Source organism: Tyto alba, unplaced genomic scaffold, assembly GCF_018691265.1.
Source record: "Tyto alba isolate M040663 unplaced genomic scaffold, T.alba_DEE_v4.0 Super-Scaffold_22, whole genome shotgun sequence".
Classification (NCBI taxonomy): Eukaryota; Metazoa; Chordata; class Aves; order Strigiformes; family Tytonidae; genus Tyto; species Tyto alba.
In genome coordinates, this window is record NW_024881296.1 from 30699979 (window position 1) to 30724551 (window position 24573).

Below are 24573 nucleotides of genomic sequence, written 5' to 3' on the forward strand. Positions count from 1 at the left end.
TTTGCTGTTGCTTATTCTAAATATAACTGGACAGTGGTATGTTCTGCCTTCCTTCCCACTTGTGCTGGATAAGGTAAGGAAAAGGTATATGCCAAATAGCATATGGATTTTTTTTTTTATCAAACCCCTTAAGTTTCAATAAAGTAATGTAACAATCTAGATGTTTCCTTCCTGCCAGCAGAAGAACTGTTTTTCTGTTTCGTGTTCCTGAATAGAACTGGTTGAAAAATGAAAAACAAATAACGGTCAGGGTGAATTACAGACAGAAAAATCTTCCAAGTGATTATTTGTACAGATCTGTTCTGAACATGAAAAGCTAGAGTATCCACCAGGTAAGATATCACAGAGTCCGGGGTGCATCTTACTCTAAAAGCAGTCAGCAGAAGCCTTCGCCTTTCTTACACTTAAACCCATCCCTAAAGTGGGCATGTTTGAACAGCTTTATGTCAGAGAGCGAGTGGAAAAATAATAGGGAATGAAATCAGAAAAGAGCATTTGTGTTGGACAGGGGAGCCCTTTCACATGCAATGCTGTTTCTCATTTGCTAATAGACACGGGTTACTGGCGTCAGTCCTATGTTGATTTGGCTTGTAACAAAGATAAAGCAGATCTAGGGTACTTTTCCATTCACTTGGCCGTTCTCTGATTTGATGCAGTTTCTTATCTATGGGGATTTCCTTTCCATGGGCACCCGTCCTAAGAACATGTGAACAGATGGGTGTTTGTTGTTGCCATCCAGTATGCAGTGAGATGATATAAAGCAAAGCCAGCTCAGAAAGGATGCCTGTGAGACATAACTGCCAGTATATCAGGAAGACCTGCTGTATATGCTAAAAGTTCATTTTTGTTTAACCTGCAACTGTTTTATGACTTCTGGAGGAATGGAAAGGAAAATTTTGCTTCACGGGTAAATAAAAAGAAAGACTGGTGATACATTTCTGGGATACTTCCAACTAAAAAGATCCAGAAAAAATGTGAGCACATTTCATTATTAAAGAAACTTAAAATAAGAAAAAAAATAAAATATGAAAGCCTGAAATTGTTGAAAATTCAAAGTAACGATAAAGGTGAGAAATACCATGAGCTAATTCTATATCACAGAAGAAGAAACAGGTGGGGCAAACAGATACCTGGTCACACTGCACATGAAAAAAATTTCAGGTACAGATCTCTGTGGTTTTCTTTCAATATTGTGCTATCCTAAAGCATGTACTCTTGCATTGTATTGCAACCCAAAACTTTCATAATAGTTATAGTTAAAAATATATACAGTAAATACTGTTTTCAAGCAAATCACGGTAGAGGAGAAACTGTTGAGTATACACTGGAAAATCAGTGAGTTAGGGATGATGAGCACAAAATGAACATAATACCTCCTTTTAACAATTTTGCCATTCAGAGATTTTCAGTGTGAAAAAATGTGTTAAGACTTTCTACTGAGAAGCTAAATATATAAATATTTGAGTGGGATAAGGAGCTGCATTCTGGAATAGCAGTTGAAAATCCTGTTCTCGAATCAGATTGCCCACACAACGGTCCAGCTGCCTGTCACCTGTAGACTATCTCTCTCTCTATATATATATACACTATCGATATATATACAGATATATATTATTAATACTATTTAATCCCTTCTGATTTTGTTATTTATTCATTATGAGTCTTCCATTTAATGAACATGGCTCTCCTCAAATACTCACGTTATTTGAATCAACAACCCAAATGGTTGGGGTTTCGCTTGTGTGTTGTAAAACCAGGCTGCAGGAAGACTGAGAAAGGAGCATGGGAGTTTACGTAGCTCTTTAATTTGTCCCTACGGAGGAGGGTGTCATTCTCTGTTCGCATATTTCACCCACGAGGCCCATTGTACAGCCCCGTGTCAGCCCATCTGTGCCTGCATCGCAGTGACATCTAGGCTGGGTGCAAGTGTGGACCAATGCAAGGGCGTGAAGCAGAGCCACAGACTGTGGAATTGCCACTGTGCTGTGCTTAAACCCCTTCACTGGGGAGGGTTGGCTTGGTAACTGGACTGGCTGGTTAAAAAGAGGGACTGTGTGGTCATAGTATCCCAGAAGCTGAAGAGGCACAAATTTAATAAATAAACCCTAGCAGAAACACTGGCCTCATTCTCCTCTTTCCTCCTTTCGTGCAGAAAGTGACTATTTTTAGACCAATTATTACTTCTGAAATGTTTAAGAATTTCCACTCCTTCCGCTCTCTGACTCTTATTTCTGATTTTTGGTACATCCCAGAGAGAGAGAGATAGTAAACTTATCCCAAACCCTTTATCAGAGGGGAAAGCTGGCAGAAGAAAATGACAGCTGTGACACAGAGAACTCTTCTGGGCTGCTTCCTTCACTCCCACAGAGGTTTCCCTGGGTCATGGGTACCCCCAGGAGCACCAGACCCCCAGAGACCAGCACCCTGAGGGTGCAGTGAGCCCGGCACAGGCTGACCAAACGGTTGGGGGCAGCCATGCAGTTTCCTTTCTTCAGCCCCTACAAAGTGCTTACGGTGCAGGTGCCTGCCTCTGCCTACCAAAACTTAAAGCTTGGTGCTTAGTGCACTCACCTAGGATGAAAATATGAACATAATTTATGTTTGTACATCACAAAATAGAATATTTTCCCACACTGAATTTTTACTTTTGTGATAACTACAATTTGCAAGAAAACTGTAAGCTATCAGGCAAACATAAGATGATTTAAGATGCCTCAAACCATGACTTATAGCCTGCTTCTGAGAGCTGGCCATTTTAGGATGAGTTATTGCATCTTGCTCAAAAGAAGACATGCTAAAATTCAGTACAAGCTCTTCCAAACTACTGAGCAAGAATCACATCTGTCACCACTTGAACGATCCCACATAATTAGATGTGGCTCTTCCTATTACCCACTTGGTTTGCATTGCATCCAGGGACTTCAATGTTGAAAAGCATTTTCAACAGATACAATTATACTACAAATTTTTTACAGGTATGAATGTTTTGGTCTGCTAAATTTGTGATTGCTTCTCCTAGTCATCCTACTTTTCTTCAAGGTAAGGGAATATGAGTACTACCTGTATGAGGTAATGCTTATGGAAGACCATTTTCTTCTGTATAGCATGTAAGTGTCAACATTAAATGGTGCAAAATTATTTTAAAATGCTGTCATTAACACAATTGTTCTAAAATCTACTTTGCCCTGGTTTATGCAGCTGCAGAAGGCAGAAGAGAATAGTAACTCCTGCTTCCAGTACCTATGCTAAATCTGACTACCTTAGATACAACCTGTAAAATCTTTCAAGACTACATGTACCACAGCTGTAAAATTACGCAGAGAACAGGAATCTTTTCCCAGACAACTGTGGTGAGTGAGCCACTGACCTAGGCAACACCTGCCTGCGCCACGTCCTGCCTTTCCAGTCTTCGTAGCACTGGTGATGGCCTGTCATTTCTGACTTCAGTGGTGACCTGCACTGGCTGTGCATGGGGAAGTTCAGGGGCTCTGCTGCTCTTTGCCCCTTGGCTGTGGTGAGGAGGGCTGGAAATGACTGTGGCCATGGGGTTTATCATGGCTGCCTGGCAAATTGCCTTGGGTCTCAATGAAACTGATAAGGAGTAGGTGAAATATGTTTCCTTGTTTTTAAAATACACTCACAAAATTGGGTAAAATTGTATTTTAATATGTGATGGATACTCTCAACTAAAGAAACTGCATAATTGGATTATATATATACTACATGGATTTTAAATATGCATGGGGGGTGAGTGTAAAGGTAAATAAAGAATGTGGGACTTTTTAATAGTGCAAAGGAGGGGAGTTGCTCTGATATATAGAGAAAATATTCAGTACCATGTGAATACCTGCATTAGAAACAAAATCTTCATTATAACGCAACCATCATGCATGATTAAGAAAGCTGATGAACAGTGTAGAGGTGTCTGATTAAATACTTGTTAGAATGTTCTTTTAAAATTACTGAAGTTTAAACTGTATCGTTAAGAATTTTAAGAATTTGAATTAAATATTCACCTTTTTAGTTAAATGCAAAGAAATCCTAAAGATGTAAATAAATGTGCAAATAAATGACCTCAGAAAGAGGAAGGGTGGTATGCTGGGAGTGTGCAAGTGATAATGTTACAGGCTAAGGTGGTAGCAACTGCCTTATCACCACTGGATCAGAATAAAATTATTATGCAATTCTTTGCTTGATCCCTTGGCTGGAAGAGTCCAGCATGGATAGAGCACAGTTTCTGTTAGCTAGAACAGGCAAAATCTTTCATTTCCCACACTTACTAGGATTAAACTATTTCTATTTAATTTTATTTGAGTTAAACTATTTCTAATATGTTTTTAATTATTAAGATCATACTGCAGGAATCATCTTTTATTATGTCATAGGCAGCATATAGACAACTAACTAAACAGATCTGTACTGTAGCAGTTCTTAGCTTGTAGAGCATGCTTTTTGGGAGAGGGTTGGCTTTCTATCCTGAACCATCACAACCTTCTAATCATTGAAAAGATACAGAATATTCAGTGGGACACATTTTTCATTCAATTTATGTCTTTTCTTTGTATTTTAAGCCTTAGATGCTAAAAGCATATGTTGGTTGGTTTGCGTTTTTTTTTGTACTTCCTGTACAAAAGACAGCCCTTTTTCCCTAGGTGCCATGTATCCTTACTTACTGTTGATTTTACCTAGGAGCTCCTGAAATGACACCGAATATTGTTCTCTCTGTCTAGCTTCAAGCTAGACGAGTCCTCTAGTTGCTCTTTGTAGCAGAGGAGGATGGTGCAGAACATGGGTCCTCCTTGAGGGACAACATTCCCCTGGTAGTATTTCATGTGAAGGAACACTTTGCACAAGATCAGACTAACAAATATTTAAAGTGAATGACTTTTTACACTTGCTACTCTGTATGCCACAAACTCACATAACAGCGAATCTGGGGCATCACATCTGATCTAGGATAACATATTGCAATTTCACTACCAATACAACTAACACTGTGGTGTTGAGCTGAGCTCTGAGACACAGAAAACTCTTATTATAAAGCACAAACAGAATGTATAAATATTCCTGGAGGCTCACAGAGTTACTGGCAAACTAAATAGACTTTTGTGAGGCTGTTCTCTCCTTTCTTATGTATGCCTCCTATGGGTTACATATACATCACCTTGTAATGCTTCCAGCTTCTTCTATCCTAGTGAGAAAGAAACCAGCTGGGAGCTGAATGTGGTTCTCTTACTAATTAACCACCAGGCAGCCTCATTACAGGTGGTTTACAATTCCCTTATGAAATAGCGGCAAATAAAAAAAAAAAATCACTATGTCTTCTAGTTTTATAGGCCTGAGCAACCCTTTTGGCAGCACTTTGTCACTATTTGAACATAATTTAACTTCCCTGTTTGCAGTGATTTTTAAGAAAGATAATGGTATCTTTTCTCTGGAAATTTCTAATCTCTTGAAAGGAAACCTGGCAAAAGACAAGCTGCTGACTCCTTCCTCTGCTCTAACCTAGGAACCAGGCAATAAAAGATTCTTAGAGCTTGACAGAATACTGTGAAGAGCCTTGCTCTAAAGGAACAAAAATAATGTGACAATCGCAAATGGCTTTCAGGTTTATTTAAGCATAGATTATCAATACCATAGAAAAAACATTAAAAATACCTACTTCATCAAGGCAAATGGCATGTCTGTGGGTCTCCTATTGGTTTTACCAAAAATTTCTGCTCTCAGGACTAAAAGAGGATGTTATGTAGTATATTTTTCTTTTTCACTGGTTGTGATAAGATTGTATGATTGGCTTGTCATCAGAGGATGTCTTAAGATATTTAAGGGGACAGAGTTTGAAACCTTCTTCATAACCTGTGCAAAACCTTGCAAGGAATTTCTGGGGAATACAGCAAACTTCTATAAATATCTATATCTTTTAGACATCAAGTTACAAGTCTGCAATATGCTGTGAAAGCCATAAAAACTGCTCAAGTGTTGGCCATTATTTGTGGCATTGTGTAATAAATATGGCAGAAGCTACTGCCAAACTGTGCCTCTTTGCAGAGACTGTAATTGAAATACTGAACCTGGACACATTTTTAAGTTGGATTCACTGCTGATGGAAGGTGACACAAATCAATTATAGAGCTATGCGGGTACCTCATCCTTCAACAGCAGATGATTTGGTCCTTCAAGTCTGGCAAGATTTAGAAAAGCAGGTCAAAAAGTTGAGAAAGGCACCATGGGAACCAGATAGAGGAGAAAAATTTAAAGATAAGTATGTCCAGCTGAACATACCTCCAGAGGTTAACACTTTTTAGCTTTAGCTGAGATGTAGAGAGAAGACATCCCTGTATATGACATCTTGTGCGTATTTTTGAAAGGCAAGGTGGAAAGAACAACTGACTTCATAGCTAATGCACTGAACCAAGCCTAGGAGTCCCAGGCTCAGTAGCCTATCCATTCCATCACCAGAAATATGTGTGCAGTTAAACAAAGACACACTCTAAACCACTCCAAACAGGGTAATGGTGCATAAATCTGAAAATGTGCATGTGGGAGCCAGATACCACAGAGATAAGAGGACTGCCAGAAATGCACAGGGAGTGTATTGGTACAGAAGAAGAGAAGGAATTATTAAAGGGAAATTGGGACAATTAGGCAAACTATAGTTATGGAAGGCTGGAAAAGAATCCCTGATCATGAAATCTGTCCTATTGCTTGTTCAGTTCATCTCCTATGTGAAGTCGTGAGACTTTACTGTCTAGGAAAGATAATCTTAGATTTTACAAAAACTGTCTGCTTTACAGAACATTCCTGTATTGGCACAAGATAGTCTGGTAACCAGATAAGAACTTTCCTTTGTAAATAGAAAGATAAAACATGCCTTTTCCAAACATCTTTTTTTTCTGTATATATATTTTTTCATGCATCATGTTTGTAACCAAAACTGCATTAAAGGACTAGTATCTGTTTGACAAAATTGACACACAGAAATGGTTCTTTTCTGTTTTTTTTTTGTTGTTTTTTTTTTTTTTTTGGTTGGTTGGTTGGTTGGTTTGGTTTGGTTTGGATTTGTTTTATTTTGGTTTTAAATATGGATTTCCAGAGTGTGTCTCTCTATATTTGTTTTTAAGAAGTGTTTGTATAACATTGGAACAGGCTAGAAATTTTGGAAATTGCAAGTTGAGGAAAAGATTTCATATTGAAAAAATATACGTATTAAATTCACTAGTCAGCCTAAACCCCAGCATGGAGAGTAAAATAGATCCATCTATGTCCTCTTCAGAGTTTAATTTTCACTCAGAACTCTCAGTTTTCAAATACTGCACTAACAGGAAAAGTAGGGCTGTTCCCTTTCAGTCAGTACTTGCTGGACTAGGAATTATTTTAATTTATTTGGGCTTAGTTCCTAATTGATTTACTACTATAATTTCCTTTCTCTGGCTGCCTTCCCTTTATTCCTATTCCACAGTCCTAGCTAGAATTTTTTTATTCCTCCTCTACCTTATCACATGTAACACAAGATCCTTGCTGATCTTGCTTTTACTACCAAGGTATTAATTTTTCTTTTGTCTCCTAGGAGGAAAAGCCAAATACTTTACTCTGGCTGGCATTAAAAAATAGTTATTTCGCTTGTTCAGCCCTGAGGACTACCAGAACAAGGGTGCTGCAGAGTGGGGTAACGGCAGAGGAGGAATTTTAAAGGGCTGAATTCTGGACACGGTAGCAGGCAATTGCCACCTGCCCCACTCTATGCTATGGATCTGCCCCCCTGTGCCCACCTGCTAATCTTTAAGTAATGTGTGACTGAGACACCCAGACAAGAAAAAATTACTTGTCCATTACACAGCAAGATGTGGGGCATGTACAAGACAAGCTGTTTACATCCTCTTTTTTTTTGTCCCACACCAGCTGGTGTTTAGCACATCATTTAATTTGCAGAGGATGGAAGACTCTCTCCTATGAGCAGTCAAGTATTTCTTTTTTCTCCTTTCATGTTTCCCTCTTCGATTTTGCATTAAAACTTGAAAAAAAATTAAAGAACCAGACTGAGGAAATAACTGCTTGTTGAACAGCACTCTCTGCTGCCTCCTGAGAGATTTGCACGTTCTAAGCTCTTTGAGGCTAAAACAGATACTTCATAGGATGGGAGAAACGCCTGCTTCTGACAAGGAGCTAGAGGGGATGCTGTTAAACAATCTTTGATGCCAATCCTAAACTCTGCCTTTTGCCCTTCCAGGAAACGGGGGAGAGATCAGTAGTAATGATGGAAAGGAAGGGGGGTGGGGGGGCCTCAGTGTCCAGTCATGTATTAAAACCCATCCTCAGTCCCCACCTGGGTAATCTCCTGCTGATGTAGCATCCTGTGCAGATGAAGGAGGGGAGGAGCTGACGTCAGGCAACACCTGTGATGGGGTCTGTCAGTGCACTTGAGAAAATGCCTTTACAACAGCAGAAAAAAACCCAACCCAAACACCTGCTTTCTTCAAATAAAAATCTTTTTACTAAGGTCTTGTTCAGGGACAAAAGCTGAGGCAGTTTACGTGTAAACTATTACATCTGTAATTTATACCAATACAAAAATATTGCAGTGGCTGGCCTACTCCCATAAGGAAAAAGAAATATATGGTACTAATCCACTTACACCAGGTTATACTGGTAAAGCAGTGTTATTTTTCAAAGCGTTTAACCCACCCCAGAGTTAAAGCAAAACTGCTATGTAGACAAAACCTCATCACTAAAAAAGCATCATTTAAACTCCTCGTTTAATAATTAAAATATTAGTAGCTCAGAGTGTCAGACAGCCCCAAGATGAAAGGAAATTGAAAAAAGCAGAATAAATAAAATAGAAATATGAAACAGAAATTTAAAATTAAGGCCCTGCCACCTTGTGGTATCAAGGGAGAATGCCTCTAGTGCTGGAGCAAGCACTGGCATCCCCAGCACCCCACCGTGCAGGGGGATTTTTCAGCTGCTGTCCAGCAGAGCCGGGGGATTTTGGAGGTGCTGCCCCTGCTGTGGCAACATCCCCCTCGGCCCTGACCGCTGTGTTTGAACAGACCAACAAGTGCTGCTGTTTGAAGAAATGACAGGCCGTGGGGGAGGCAGGGTTTTAAATGCTGTAGCATTTCAGTACTGGCTTAATGGGAACTATTAAAAGTATTTTATCAGTTTTATCTGCTTATTTTATTTGTCCATTTTACCTTCATCTTTCCATTAACACACGGGGTGCTTACTCTACATTTAGAAATACCGTATCTATTTGGGTTTGTTGAATCTGTCATCCCAGCAGCGGTGAGGCTGCTGCGCTGCATGTCCCCAGGTCCAGCCAGTAGCAACTCTGAGTGTGTATCCCCCCACAGCCACACATGCACAACCACATATGCAAATATACATATTCACATGGCTGGACCCACAAAGCAACACCAACAGTGACACTGACAGACGTGCAGACAGCACAAACAGCCTAACTCTGTTCCCTTCTCTGGCAGTTCACGACGAAGCTCCATCGGTGGGAAATACGTACGTATATGTAATGTGAATCCCTCTGGTAGCTGGCCCCTGGACTTATGAGCCCTCATGGCTCAGGGTCCTGCTCCATTTGCTGGTGCTCAGGTACATACAGACACACACAGATACCCCCCTCCCCGTCAACTCCCAAGCCCCTTGCCCTGCTCACCAATCAGTCCGGTGAGATGTTGGCTGAAGGTCACACACTCACACACTCTCCCTAACCAACTCCAGGTTCTCTCACCCAGACACGTGGCCCTGTGACCCATGGTCCTGCTCCAGCTCCTGGCACTTAGACCTCCAGATGCACACAAGCAGAGGAAAATAATTAGAAATTGAGTTGAATGAGAAGCCAGGACAGACTGTGCTGATGCAGTGCAAGGCATGGCCAGACCAACGTACTGACCAGCAGCTTGCTGATGTGCCACCGGCCCCTGTTATCCCCTCAGCCCCATGTTTTCCCACCCTTGCTTTTGCCCAACCTCCTCGATTGCTTTGCATCCCTGCCTTTAGTTCTTCCCCTAAACATCCTATAATAAGCCCCAAATGCTTTACTCCTGCATCTCATAATGAGTCCCATACCCCAAGGCACAGCCCCCCTCAGTCCGTGCGGTAATCCAGAAAGCCTCTCCCCTCACCTCTTGTGATGGCTGTCACCCCCAGTCACTCGCCTTGGGGCCAATTGCTCCCCTTATGATGTGTTGGGAGGGTCCATTTTCTCTGATGGATTGTTGGGGTTCCCCAGCCATCACTGTGCATCTGTGCTCCCCTTGTGTATGGAGATAAGCCACATAACAATGTACAGCTTCCTAGGCTGAATAGGCAGCTGCTATATTTACTTAAAACCTGCCATCCAGCTCTTAACACTATTCACTATTTCCCACCATTTATTCTCTACAACTGATGAGGCAAAGATCTTGTACAAACCACAGCAAACAATGAAAAGGCACACATAGGGGAGAGCCAATCTGTCACTGCCTGACTTTGCAACCTGGGAGATGTTCTTCAAGAAGTTTTTTTTCTGTAATTTCATCTCTAAAAATAACAAGAAAAGAAAATCTGAGAGGTGCCACTAGGTGCTACCCATGGAAATGCCAACTGCTCTTCCCAGATGCCGACAATTTAGCAGCCAAATGTCTACAGTTCAGTTCCTCCTGGACAAGGAGAGAGAAGCATCTGCAATTTTTGGCCATGAGGGTTTGCACCAGCTGAGGAGCAGTCCGGGCACACAGCCCACAGCTCCCTGGTTCGTGCAGACTGCTGCACAGGATTGGCACAGGAGTGGCAGCTAGGAAAGAGGGAGGAAAAGATGCATGACCCAACAACAGATTTGACAGACATCTGCTGGCAGCAGCCCAGTGAGGAGACACTACCGGACTTGCTGGTTTACTACCTATACATCAGAGTATGCTCTAAGCCCACTCGTACTGCCTGAGCACCTTCGTGCCAAGCTCTCAGCCTTTGTGCCAAGCCCAATTTCTACTCCAGGTTCCAAATGAGAGGGATGCTTCAGTGTCTCCAGGGAATAGAGACCAGAACATTTTTACTGTGTGAAAAACAATGTATTTTTAACTAACTTCTTACTTGGAAACCAGTGAATCATTTTGGCTGAATTTTTCCACAAATAAAACAGCCTAAAACAGACACTAGACATGGAAAATTTTGCCCAAATGAAGAGTTCAAAAACATTATACACAACTGAGAATAAGACCTGCAAATGGGAAATGATTGGGAAACCTCGGTAGTAACTGATTCTGTTAAGCAGTTTTACAATAATCTTACTGGAAAGCTGAATAATTCAACAAATATGAAAAAATCATCAAAACCAAATTCAATCTTTTTTATTCTTTTTCACCTTTTTTCTTCAATGATGATTTTTGCCTCCCTTCTAACTCATCTCCTATGGAAATATATAGCAATACCTGAGACAGATTAGTACACTTTTACATCTCCCTTCAGAAGCTGATATAAAATATTACCACTCACTATGATCATCCTTTTCTTCAGCATTTTATCACGTGTGGAAGAATTAGCAAAATTTTTCTGAATTGTGATTATTAGAAGTGAGAATTACTAAAAAATTGAAATTTGATATTTTTCTCAGATTTCTTACAGGCTTACCCAGACTGTACCATGCATGTTAACTCTTAATTCAGTTGTGAGTTTTATGGTCAACAATTCCCATGCTAGTTTTGTGTTACGAAAAAGCAGATTCTAAAATATAAATCACCTAGAAAATTATGTATCACAAGCAGTTATAGTTTACCTCCCTTTCTTTTCTGCTCTATTCTCAAGTAATTTAACTGTAGAACAGGGTAAATGGCAATAACAGATTATCAACTTCTTTTTTAAGATAGTACGTGAGGGAAAAGTTGCTTGGAAAATGTTGCATATTGTTTCTACTGTATCATCCCTTCCTTGGAAATGTTCATGCTTGCCCAAATAACATCAAAGTAGAGGAAAATGAAGACTTTTTGAGGTGTGCACGATACGCCTAAACCCACCTCCCCACTGCCTGTCTTGGACAGAGCATCTCCCAGCTCCCCTGCTAGCACGGGGCGAGGGCAGCTGGCTGCCAGCCTTCTCCCACAAACCAGAGGCTGGGTCACAAAAACAAAGCCAGCCTGTTATTGCCTCTAGAATTGAGACAGCAAGTCTGAAGGTAAGAGGGACTTTTTATCCAGTTCTGTGACTTTATTTGGCTCATTCAGGCTGGGATTTAGACTGCTTTCTATTCATCTTCCTTTTCTGTTCTCAGCCCGTGCCCCGGCGGGTGGGTGACTGGGAACACAGGCTCCCTCATCTCCCCGTGCCTGTTACCGTGCTGCTGGCTGTCAGGGAAGAAGCATGAGTGGGCATTGCATCAAGGGTAAAATCAAGCTCATGGCATCAGAGGATCATAGGAACAAAATCCTTATTCAGGGTGAAAAACAGGGGCAATGTGTAGCCTTGACTTCCACACAGAGCCCAGCTGAGAACTATTTTAATCTAATACAATAAAACTAATAAAGATTTATGTTACAGCTGTCAGTAGTGAAAAGACTCCATTCTCCTTCCTCCCACAGCGGATCTCTGGTAGTAACTGGAGCTCACCAGCCAGCACCCATCAGACTAACTCTTCTCTTCCAGGGCTTGTTTATCAGAGCTTTAATACTCCCACACAGAGAATTTCAGAAAGCATCTAGATAGTTATATTGTTTAAAAGAAAAATATAAGCCAGCAAATGCAAGACAGAGTAATTCCATGCAGTGAGAGATGGTTAAACAGCAGAAAGAATAGATGACAGCACTTAATCATTTTGCTCACTGTTTTGACTCTCTGATTCTCAGTATTTTTCTTTTTTTTTTGTAAATGTGAGCTTAATGTACCTCTGCCCACCCCAGAGTCACTGAAGACAAGAGGCATCATTACAGCAGTAAGGGGCTGCCAGAATGCTCTCTTCCCTGCAGCAGCTCTTCCAGATAGCTGTATGTCATTGACACTCCTCCTTTCTGTAACGGCAGCCTCGATGCAAGACATCCTTGTCTCTTTAAGCTGAAATTAAAACTGAGAACTGTGTCAAATGTTATGCTCAAGGGAATTTGTTATGAATTGAGCTTAGGTGCTTACTAAACATTTATACATCAGCATTCAGACCATGTAATTCTCAGGCAATTAATCACCCTCTCTGAAGATAATTATGCCCTTTTGGCTGTAATATTTTCCCCTTTTTAAACTCACATTCTTTCCTTTCTTTGGGCAGGCCAAGAAATGTCATTTTCCATTGGAACCAGTGAATTAATTAAGTTCATGTCTGTTAATTCAGTCTTTCTTCGACTGACCTGGAAAAGGTGGTTTCCTAGGAGTTGTAGAGGATCACAGGGCTTGTTTTGGAGCCTTGTGTTTTTGCGCTTTTCACTGACACTGTGTCCTTCTCCATAGCTCTGTGGAGATAGTCACCCTCCAAGTCAATAACACAGTTGCACCCCATGACTATAGAGTTTGTCAGGAAAAATAGCTGAGTAAGGTACACTGGCTGCTGCTGATCAGCTGTGTTTATCTAGACTGAGTTAATAAATATGACCGAGTCAAGATGGTGAGTCTACTGTCTGTGGCAACTGGCCAGGAGCTCCTGGGCAAAGAGAGAAGCTCAGTGACACAGGAAGGCAAAAGGCGAATGTTTGCTGTTGGTACACAACTGCTAAAACAACTTACGCAGATCACAGTGGGCTGAACAATCAGCAAGGTTGATGTGATGACCTAGGGAAAGGCTGGCATCCTGGTATGGTATCTTCAAAAATAGAGGGACTTTTTTTCTTCCTGTTTTCTTCAAGCTGCAGTTTGGAAAAAAACTGCAAAAGCAGTCTGATGGGGAAAATATTTTCTCTGTACAGGGACTGTCCTGATAATAAAGATTAATCTATAGCAAATACTATCTTTCCTCTCTGTCTTTCTTTCTCTTTCCCCTCTCTTTGTAACACCCACACTCTATTTTTCTCTATGTGCACACACACACACACACGTTGTTAAGGAACTGATAATCTTTATTATCTGCAGGATGCTGTTTCTCTCACCACATATCACAATGCAGTACCAAATGACTGGTTTACTGTCAGCAGGACAACAGCACACAGGTAGTGCTGCCAGTTAAGGCCCTGGGGTGGAAGCTAGAGTTTCTCTGAGAGATAGAGAAATTAGAGAACTGGATATCTGACAGCCTCTGATTAGCAGTAAGCCTGAATCACTCATTGCTTCCTTCAAGTTTCTTGGACTTTTCTTGTGCACCTGGATGCAGACCTAATCAAGATGTTCTGTTTGCATCTGAGCTTACCCAGATGGTCTGTGATCTTCAAATGGGTTTACACCAATTTTAAATAAGAGCCTTAGCCGCCTTCTTCTCTTTAAGAGTTTCTCTTTTAATCACAAGTGTTGCAGAACAATTTATTTTAAAGCATGTGAAAATGCACTTCATTCAACCTCACTGAAATTAATTTATGATGACATCTGTAGTAAGACATAGAAGTTTTGCAAAAAACAATCTTGAAACAATACAAGAAACATTTACAGTATCCTATACTATGTCTCAGGAGCATTATCTAAAAGGTAAATTTCAATCCTCTCCAAGACAAATAATCTGAGGTATCCACAAATAACAACAACAACAAAAATAACAGTTAAAAACAGCAACAAAAACACCTCAAGAATTTGTCTTCCTGCAATTTCACATGACAGATTCAGTTGATCTTCCTACAGTTTGTCTGATGAAATGAGTAACTGGTCACTTACTCCCTTTCCTTGAAGGGAATTTTGGTGCCCTGGACTTCTAACAGGCATGCGTTACTTGTTCCAAACTGGGTGCTCAAAAGTACTGGCAAGGAGAACCTGTAATATTTTTTGAAAAATTTCTCATATCTTCATATATATTCAGAAACAACAATTCTAATTCAGTCTCATGAAGACTACTGACACATATAATCTTTGAAGAACAGCCTACAGGCTCTAAATATAATTTCTTATTCACATTTATTTCACCATTCATGACTCTCTAAATCTCTATCATTCTCTCACTCTACCTATCTACTCACTTCTCATTTGGAAGCTCCTGCATTTGTCTGATCATCTGTAACATTTTGATGATGGTCAGTTCTTCAGAGGAGTCATATTTTGAAGCATGTTGTATCTTGCCATTGTATCACATTCACGCACGAGTTTACTAGATCCATTCTCTACCACAGTTCCTTCCAGTTTGTGGCAAGCAGACATCTTGGCCTGTACATCCCTGATTTGTTCATGGAAACTTTTAAAATTTCCAATTTACAGATTCAGAGAAACCTGTTTTAAAACCTTCTTTCCATTCTCCTTGTTGTGAGAATTTTTTAAAATGATACATCATGTACTATAGACAAAATAATATTACTAATTCAGTAACTCTACAGCTGAATTTCCTTTGACTAATATCATTTGATCCTGACCTCATAGTGAAGGGAGTAGTAACATCTGTGAAACTTAAAACAGAGCATGAATTGCAGAGTGAAAACATTTGGAGCAATCATCAGGAAATGACTTTGTGTATGATTATCCAGAATGTTATAGGCAACTGTACCCTTTCAGTAGTTAGATTTTTAATAAGCAACAAGTTTGCATTTTAAGGACACAAAATCCCCTTTTCTTCTATCCCATTGCCTAGCTGATAGACCTTTCAAAGTGCCTGGTAAGGCCTGCAGGAACTTCTGGCAATGAGTCTACAGCTGTGGTCCTTCTGTGTACCATTCCTGTGGAAAAAGGGCAGGAGATAAGTTACAGACCCAAAGGTTGCAAGCAAGGACTTCTACCATAGCATCCTTTGGACAACCACCCGGAGGAAGAAAAGTGGTGCAAACAGGAGGCAGAAGGATTACTAAAAGGATAATGGTTTTCAGTTCATCAGGTGTTTGACACAGTCTACATATAAGGGGAACTAGTACAGAAGGAATGAACTTCATCCAAACAAAGCTGCTGGCCCCTAAAAGCAGGGTTATAGATGAGCTTTTATGATGATGAGCATGGGAAAGCCGTTAGGTATGGGACAGCATTGTGGTTCATGATGGAGTTTCCCCTGCCATAGACACATGAATTCCTTGTTCTCAATGGAGGATCTGTAAGAGGATGAAACCCACCAAATGTGAAGTGGAAAGCACAGTGCTGTTGAAATAGAGTGACAAAAAGACAACCAGAGCAATGATACTCCTACACGAGAGTAAGACAACTAAGAAATGGGCTGGAAAATTTGTTATGTTTAGCCATCAATAAAGACACAGTTTTAGTGGGAAGTCTATGTTAGGAAGACAATAGATTAGGCACTGCAATATAGAGAATACACAGAAAATATAGAATAAAACATGCTGGTAGTAGAGTAGTTCTCTTTTTTACAGACAGCCTAGAATCAGCTCAAATGAACAAACTAACCCCATACCAAATAACTCAATTGATCTGTGTGGATTTAAATTCAGGCCCAATAGGAAGGATATAGCCCAAGGCCTATATCACTGCCCTCCTGACCCAGGAGGTAGTGGGAAATCAGAGACGTGGTGAGGGCACAACACACAATTGTAGTGGGATACTCCAGTTTCCATAAAAATTGGGCAAATGTTGCACTGGGACATGAAGCGGGACACACATTTTTAGATAATATTGGTGGTTATTTCATGACAGAATGGTGTAACTGCTGGTACGAGTTATAGCTGTGTACTTAGCTTCAGCATCTCTACAGGTAAAAAAAGATTATAGTACTCAGAGATCTGTGCCAAGTTTTCGCAACCGAAGATGCCATTAAGTGTGCTCTGCAAGCACCTGTGCTCAGCCTTCTGCTCAGCATATTCAGAAATGCTCTGGAAAGGGCCTGGGAAGTGAAGTGTCAAAATTTGCTGATAATATCAAGTTATTTGTGGTGGTAAAGATGCAAGTGGACAATAAAGAGCTGGAGAAGTCTATCAGATTTCCTTTATAGTCAATAGGAAGAGGGTATTCAAAAGGTTACTCGCATCCCAGATATGCTGGATGGTCTTTTGGGCCTACTACCTCCCTTTATCACTGGGAGCCTAAGGTATCCAGCCCCTGACTCATCCTTGTATTAATGGGCATTAATCCAAGTTTTAATACCAATGTCTTATAGAAGACCTCATCTCATTGTGCCATTCTTCTCATCAAGGAACAACATCGACTTCTTTTTATTCTGTCATTCCACAGGGTCTTAAGGATGTAAGCAAAGGGTAGGAGTTTAAAGAACTCCATCTTTTGGCTTTCAGCACAACCAGGGGAATAGAGAGCCAGGGTCTGGTCCTTAGTCAAGGCTTCTCAGCATGCCTGCATATACACCAACAGTTTTCAATTTCTCCCAAATATTCCCTCTGGGGATTTCCCACAAGCATTATAAAGTGAACACAACTGGTCTTTTAACACCTTACTCTACCCCTCCTGAGATTCACAACATGCAGGTGAGAAAGGGTGGTTTGTTCCTGGTCAATTCTAGGTAATAGAAAAGTTTAATATAGTGTATGGGAGACTGCAAGTTAGAGCAGCTCATAAATTTGCCCTATTTGTGCTGTGGGTACCACCACTGCAACCAAGAATGAAAATGGTTAACAAATAGGATTAAGCCAGAGATACTGATCTGGTGAGCTATGGTAAACCATGAAAAACTGCAAAATTTGTACATGGCTGGTTCAGAAGAGGTGAGGGGAACTTGATCTGTGGAAAACAAAATCAAAAACAGTCTCTCTGTTATGTTGTATCATAACACTAAGAGTGATTTGTAGATATTCTTGTGCAATAATTCAAGAACAAACATTGTCAATTTTTTTGGTAGTAATTTTGTGTAATTCATGCTATACATTTTCAAAGAGTCCAATGCACACTTGGGTTTAAAGTGAGTTGAATAACATTTTTCTAGGACTAAGGGGTATTTTGTTTCAGTTTATAAAATAGATGCCTCTTGCAGTCACAAAGTTAATGTTTTTCAGTTACCTGATACCGCAAAGAGATGGTTCAAAATGTTGTGCTGTGGGTGGAGAAGCATTGCCTCTAATTACCAGAGAAAATAGTAAATTGATTTGGTTTAGGATGGCATTAGATGTGATGCATTCCCGTGTATCTCAAATTTTTTTAGAGATAGCACTTGATGTTCTCCTCCAGTGTGGAAATATCTCTGGAGACATGCAAGTCTACAAACCTCTCATGCCTGACAGTTGAGACTTCCAGATGGCATCTCAAATATCAGATTTTTCAGTGGAGAAGCGAGTGTTGTCCCTGCCAAGATTTCTGTCTTTTCTTCCCTGAAAGACACGTGCATATAGCTCTTCCTCTGATGACAGCTTACAACTGACCAGGAGTTACCTCCTCCCAGCAACAGAAACCTGTTCAGTTCCCCTCCCATTCATGAGTACCCACTTGAGTCCTTCCTGTCCCAGCTGTGGAAAAACACCTGCTCCTTGGCCAAGAACACCCAGCCCTCTTGGACCGTCCAGACAGAGTTGACTCCAGGGCTGGCTGTGAATGTGAGGAATGGACCGTAAACAGTACAATACTGATGGGGTTGGCCCACGGTCAAGGTACTCAGAGCTCTCAAGCAGCCTGCTGGGGAATACACCTATACTTACATTTGGATTATCGTTGAAATACAAAGCCTTATTATTCCTTGCCTAGCCTGGAACACAGTACAAAGTGCACCGTAGGTGATTGATTTCTGAGAAATGCAACATTGGATCTGTGATAATGAGCTACAGGCAACATACAAAATATTTATGTTCCACCACAGGGTCCAAATTTGTGAAATAAATATTTGCTCTCTTGTATGTCTGTGGGACCCTGCCATAGAGAACATTATGTGCTATAATGTGTTTCAGAGCTGCCCATGGCAGGACTTGGACAGACCTTTCACTGCTTGTTTAGTGTGGCATTTTCTTTAGACTCTCTTCCCATTTTCTCTGTTTCTTTGGAAAAAAAACTTCATAATGTATTTCTGTTAATGTATCATGTATTATATAAACTATAAATTGTGTATGAAATGGGGTATATTTTTTTAAAATGCTGGAACCTTTTTTTGCTGAAATGTACTCAGACACATTAGACAGGTTCTCAGCCCAAAGCCAATAAAATCCAAGCAATATTTAGGAATATTGAAGTGATGGAGAAAAGAGAGATTACACTACAGACAGGAATGTACCACATTGACTGACCATGCGCCCATTTAGCAAGTTTTACACTGTTGAGAAAATATATCATTAGTCTTGCTTGGTTAGATATGTAATCCCTACTGTTTGTCATTAAAAGATATCAAAGAAGTACATGTCCCCAGATTACCTCATATCAAATGTTCAGCATGTGTTCACTAATAGCATTTTAAAAGTTAGAGGTTGAGTGTTCTTGCCAAGAATCCACTGTGTTCTTGTTTAAGCATCATCATATTTTTTATTTTTACAACATTTAGGTTACTGAGTGTGAAAATTTGAGAGGGAAAGTTATTAAGAACCAGTTCAGACCATGTGAAATGTACAGAGGGGAAAACCATAGCACTAGGAAATATAAGTCCCATCCTGAATACATGTACCTTCTCACTTGAAAATGTCGTCTTCTTGTTTCGCCTTTGAACAGCCATACCTTTTCTTTCTTCAATGTATGAAATCACCCATATTATCAAAAAGTTTCTACTGAGGATATACACTGTCTCATACAATTCCTCAGATTGATGACATAAAACTGAAGCTTCATATTATAATTTGTTTAAAATTTACCATTTATCATTTGTAATGATAAGTCATAAAGGTAAAAATAATCTTTTTCTAAGGGTGAACATTACATGAGGGTTTGCTGATGAATTAATATTTTATCATTTCAATTTTTATTTTTTTTCCATTTTAATATGCTGGCTTGTTCCTGAATTCAGTCTATGTATCTGTATCTGTAAAATGGTGTAATTTTGGTATGTTGAGGCTTTTAAACCACATTATTCTACAGTTGAAGACTAGGACATAGAGCTTCATACCACAAGAATTTTAAATAGGGCAGCCTTTAGATTTGGCTTATTTATCTTTCTAGGTTTTTGACTTATCACAGAAAGAGGCAGGGTTCAAACCACAACAACCTGCAAGAAGTAGATACAGGGCTCTGTCTTACCTGTTATTTATTGACCTGATTTAGGAGCACTGTTGTGTTGTGTCCCCAGAGGCATCATCTTGGATCATCTGATAGAGAATCACAGTACTGAGCAATCAGAAGATAGATCTGCTCCTTTGCCAGAAAGAAATAAACATTTTAGGGAGGCAAAGGAGGAGGAACCATCTCCCAGGCTTGCCATATTACACTAGGGTAGCCCTTGAGTTGGGTATTGGGAAAAGCTTAAACGCTGGCCCAGCTGAAGTGCCTCTTGCCAGGCGTGGCTGGCTTGCTGACAGCCCTCGCCAGGATCCTAACCTCCACAAGTTACAGGTGCAGAGGAACAGGGAATGAAGTTTTTAGTCATCTTCTGACAAAGTGAAAGCTGCAGAGTTGGACTCCCCATGTACTTCAGATAGATGCCCTCTGCAAAATAACCCAATTCTTCAGTTGTATTGATGCTGCCTTAAGTGTGCTGCTTGCAGCCTACTGAGGGTTTGAGGATGAGGAAAACTTCATTTATACTCCACTATGGGCACCAAAATATTTTGCTTTAGCTTTGCTTGCAGTGTTTTTTCTTTTCTCTTTCTGCTTCTGCACATTTAAATTTTGAGATTTGATGATGTTCAAGTATCTCATAGATGATGGGTCTTTGTTAGAGACAGCTGAAGTGACACTTCAGTCTCATTAGCAGTGACTATGAGCAAGACTTGTAATTCTCAGAGGTGCTTCCGAAAATTCCTTTTGTTAAATTAGATTTTGTGAATATATTATCCCTCAAATTTTATTCCCTGTCTTACATTATGCATACATACACATATGCCAAACACATCACTTTAATCCCCGAAATACATTACAAACTCTATGTGAGCATAGAGTCTTTCAATCTACTTGCAAAAACTGCATACACTTGAACACTCAATTTTACTACTTTTTTTTTTAGCAAGTATTTCACCATTTGAAATGTGTTATTCCCGGTGGTTTGTTATTTACTAGATTACCATGTTACTGACTAAATAGCAGCAAGACATGAAGAGAATAGGGTATTGGTATTGGTAGCTAGAGCAAAATTTATAGCTAGTAATAAAGATATTTTTGAGTCCAATAGCATGGCTTTTGCTACCTCAGGCAGGCCTTCCAGTGCCACACGCTGAATTGTCACAGCCAGAAACTGCCACGCTGAGCTGTTTCACAGCTATTCTGTCAAACATCTTCTCTCTTTTAACATCTCTTGAGTGAACTATGACGGCTTTACTATTTGTGAAAATTCTGGAAAATGTCTGTCTTCTTCAGCATGAGTTTCTGACTAAGCTGGTACAAGCAATGAAAATAGCCATTTACATACTTTCCAAATGAAATTCAGATCAGAAAAGCATGGAAACTCTTGCAACTGCTACCGGGAAACGATGAAACCACAGCAAGTCCTGACCTTGATTTGTGCGATCTGTGTTCTCAGCTGAGCTATATTCATATTTTCCACGTTTTCAGTAAAAGATACATGCTCCGACTGAAAGATTCTGCCCTGGCCCAGCCCCTCTTCACACCCTGAAAAGAAAGGTCCCGTAAGGGACCAAGGCTGCCATGCAAGTACTTCTCTCTGCGACAGAGCTGGGGAGAGGCACCTTTCCCCTGCTCTCTGGCCCTCAGCAAGGCCCTGCTGCCAGCTGTCTTCATCCAGATGTTGGAAGGAGAGAGACATCTAGTCACTCCTGTTAGCATGGAAGAAACACAATGAGGTCTTCCCAGACCTGATATTGCATTATATTAATAGAAGTGCAGACATTGGATTACATGATCTCTCAGCTGTCTTCAGGTGGGACCTCTGTGTGGAGAAGCCATGGACAAGACGAGTGAGCTCAGTGGGGGCCTCTGAAGGGGTCAGGCAAGAACAGTCTTCCCGTGCAGGGAGGCCAAGGGACAGGGCTGGTTCAGCCTGGGGAAGAGATCACGCTGGGAGGGTAATAGCAGCCCCTCAGCACCCATGAAGAGGTGGCCGAGAGGACGCAGCCAGGGTCTGCACTGTTCTGCACGGTGGGAAGCTGAGGGACAACGGGCATGAGGTGATATGAGAGGTTCAGGCTGGGTGTAAGGAAAACCTTTTTGATTCTGAGGACAATTGGATCCATCAGGTGGTTTCCACACCCAAGTAGACACAGCCCTGAGCACCCTGGTCTGACCATGCTGTGGCCCTGCTGTGAGCAGGAGGTTGGACTAGAGACCTCCTGAGAGCTTGTTCTGCCTGAATGACACTCTGGGTCAATGCTTTGATTCTATTTTATATAAATAAATACATAATAAATTATAATTATTCTTTAGAAGTGACTGCATGTTCTAATGATTATTTGATTTTTAAAATTGTCAATCTCTCCCTCTCATCAGACTGAAAAAAACTCTGTAAATAGTGGGTACTGTAATATCTTTGAGTATCTTTTTCTTTCTGCAAAAGAAATTACCAAAGTTTACCATTGGAGGGAGATAGTGATGAATCTTTTGCTCTCAAAGTATAACAGTATAAGCAGAGAGGAAAGAGAGAAGAAACAAATGCTTCTAGGCCAGGTGGTAAACTTCATATTTAAACAGATGATAAGTTGCTGAATGCCACTGCATTCACCATGACTGTAAACTCTAGGAATATATATTGTTCTGCAGCCAGATGAAATAGCTGGTCCCTGCCCTGGAGAAACTGTGACCTAAGGCTGCAGGGTTAAACTTTTAAAAAACACCTAGACAGATGTGAATCAATGGGAATTAGACTCCTAGAAGACTGACACTCAGGATGGGATTTTCAGTGTTGTACTGCAGCTTTACTCTTTTAGATGTCTTAATCAAGTACACTGCATGAAAGGTAAGAATCTTATCTCCCTTTCACAATATGCAGAGAGGTCTAAATCTTTATTATCTGGATCCATAAAAGCCATTCTGGCTATAAATAAACCGGAGGAAGTATTATCTGAAATTCTACTTCTTCCCAATCTCCAAACTGCAGGTAATCGGTGATTCTTTAATCAGAATTTACTACCCTGAGCTGTCTTCCATGTCCAGCTGCCTGTGCTGTGCTAAAGTCACACAGATTACAGTCATGGTGACTTTTTTGCAGCAATATGGGGGGTAGCAGAAACAGGACCAGAGAAGAAAATAATGTTAGTTTTAATTCATTTCCTTTTGCTGTGAAAACTGGAAGCAGTATTTCTTACCTTCTGGATAACCATTAAACTACATGAGTATCAGATGTTCTGAGACAGCCTATGGCAAAAACCAGCATATTACAGGGCAGAACCTGGAAGAGCTGTGAGCCAAGGAAGAGATGTTCCTCTCCCAGAGGTAGACCCTCCATGTGACATAGTCAAGCAGTCAAGAACTATGGCAGGTGGCATGCTTCCCCAGCCATGGGAACACTCGATCTAAGGGTCTGTAAAATCGCTCATTCTCTCTCTCTGACCTAATGAACATGGGGTTATTCACTGCAGTTTATTACGCAAATCATCAAAGAAGATCTCAGAGTAGTCTGTTGACTGGGATTTATGGTGTTCACCTCTAAATGCTTGGGACATGCAAAGGCCTTTCTGAAGAGAATGGAATTGAGCCTGATTCTTTCACATCACAGTTCAGAGCTTTTCTTGAAGCTCAGTGGGAAGAGGAGGATGGAGCTGAATATGATCTGAGGCAAAAAGGTGGAAGCACTTCTACAGTGGTGATACTTCATTAGTAGAAGTGCTCCAAAACCACCTACCAGATCAGATTGGAGAAGCAGACCAGTACTAGGTTTACTAGGTTGAGACATGTTGAGATAAGTTTGAGAAGTCTGACAAACAGTAAATGGAAGTGCTTACAGGGCCTGAAAGCAGTTGGGTAAAGACCAAGACGGATTTCATTTGGAAATTAGGCACTTTCAAATGAATTAGGCTGGAATTATATGCTTAAATCTACCTGTGAACCCAGTCTAAATGCTGACGTAGTCAGAAACTGAATGATAATTTTTTAAAAAAATATCAAGAGTCAGCTAAGATATGATCACTAGCCAGATATGAATGCCTAGTGCATTGCAAATATGAAGCAAAATTACATGTTTTGTCTCACCCTCCAGATAGCATATTTTTGGCACGTTAGGTTGGGACGCTAATGACCAATGATTGTGTCTCAGCTGAGGAGGAGATCACGTACTGAATCAAGGTCCTACAATTCAGCCTATCAAGTACATGTGTTTAACTTAATTCATGTTAACCCTACTGGTTGCTTGAACCAGGCAACTTCCAATTCAAACATGTACATAAACATTGGCAACATAGATAAAAGCCATCTTGCTTCAAATTTATCCATAACTGACTTTCCATTCAGGGCCTTAATTGTCTGATTCACTGGTGCTGAACTGATTTGAGCCAGTTTGTACTGAAAGAGAAGACACTTAAAAGTGGGAAGGATTTCCATTCCAGCTCTTCTCTCTCCATCTAAACTTCATGGATCCAGCAC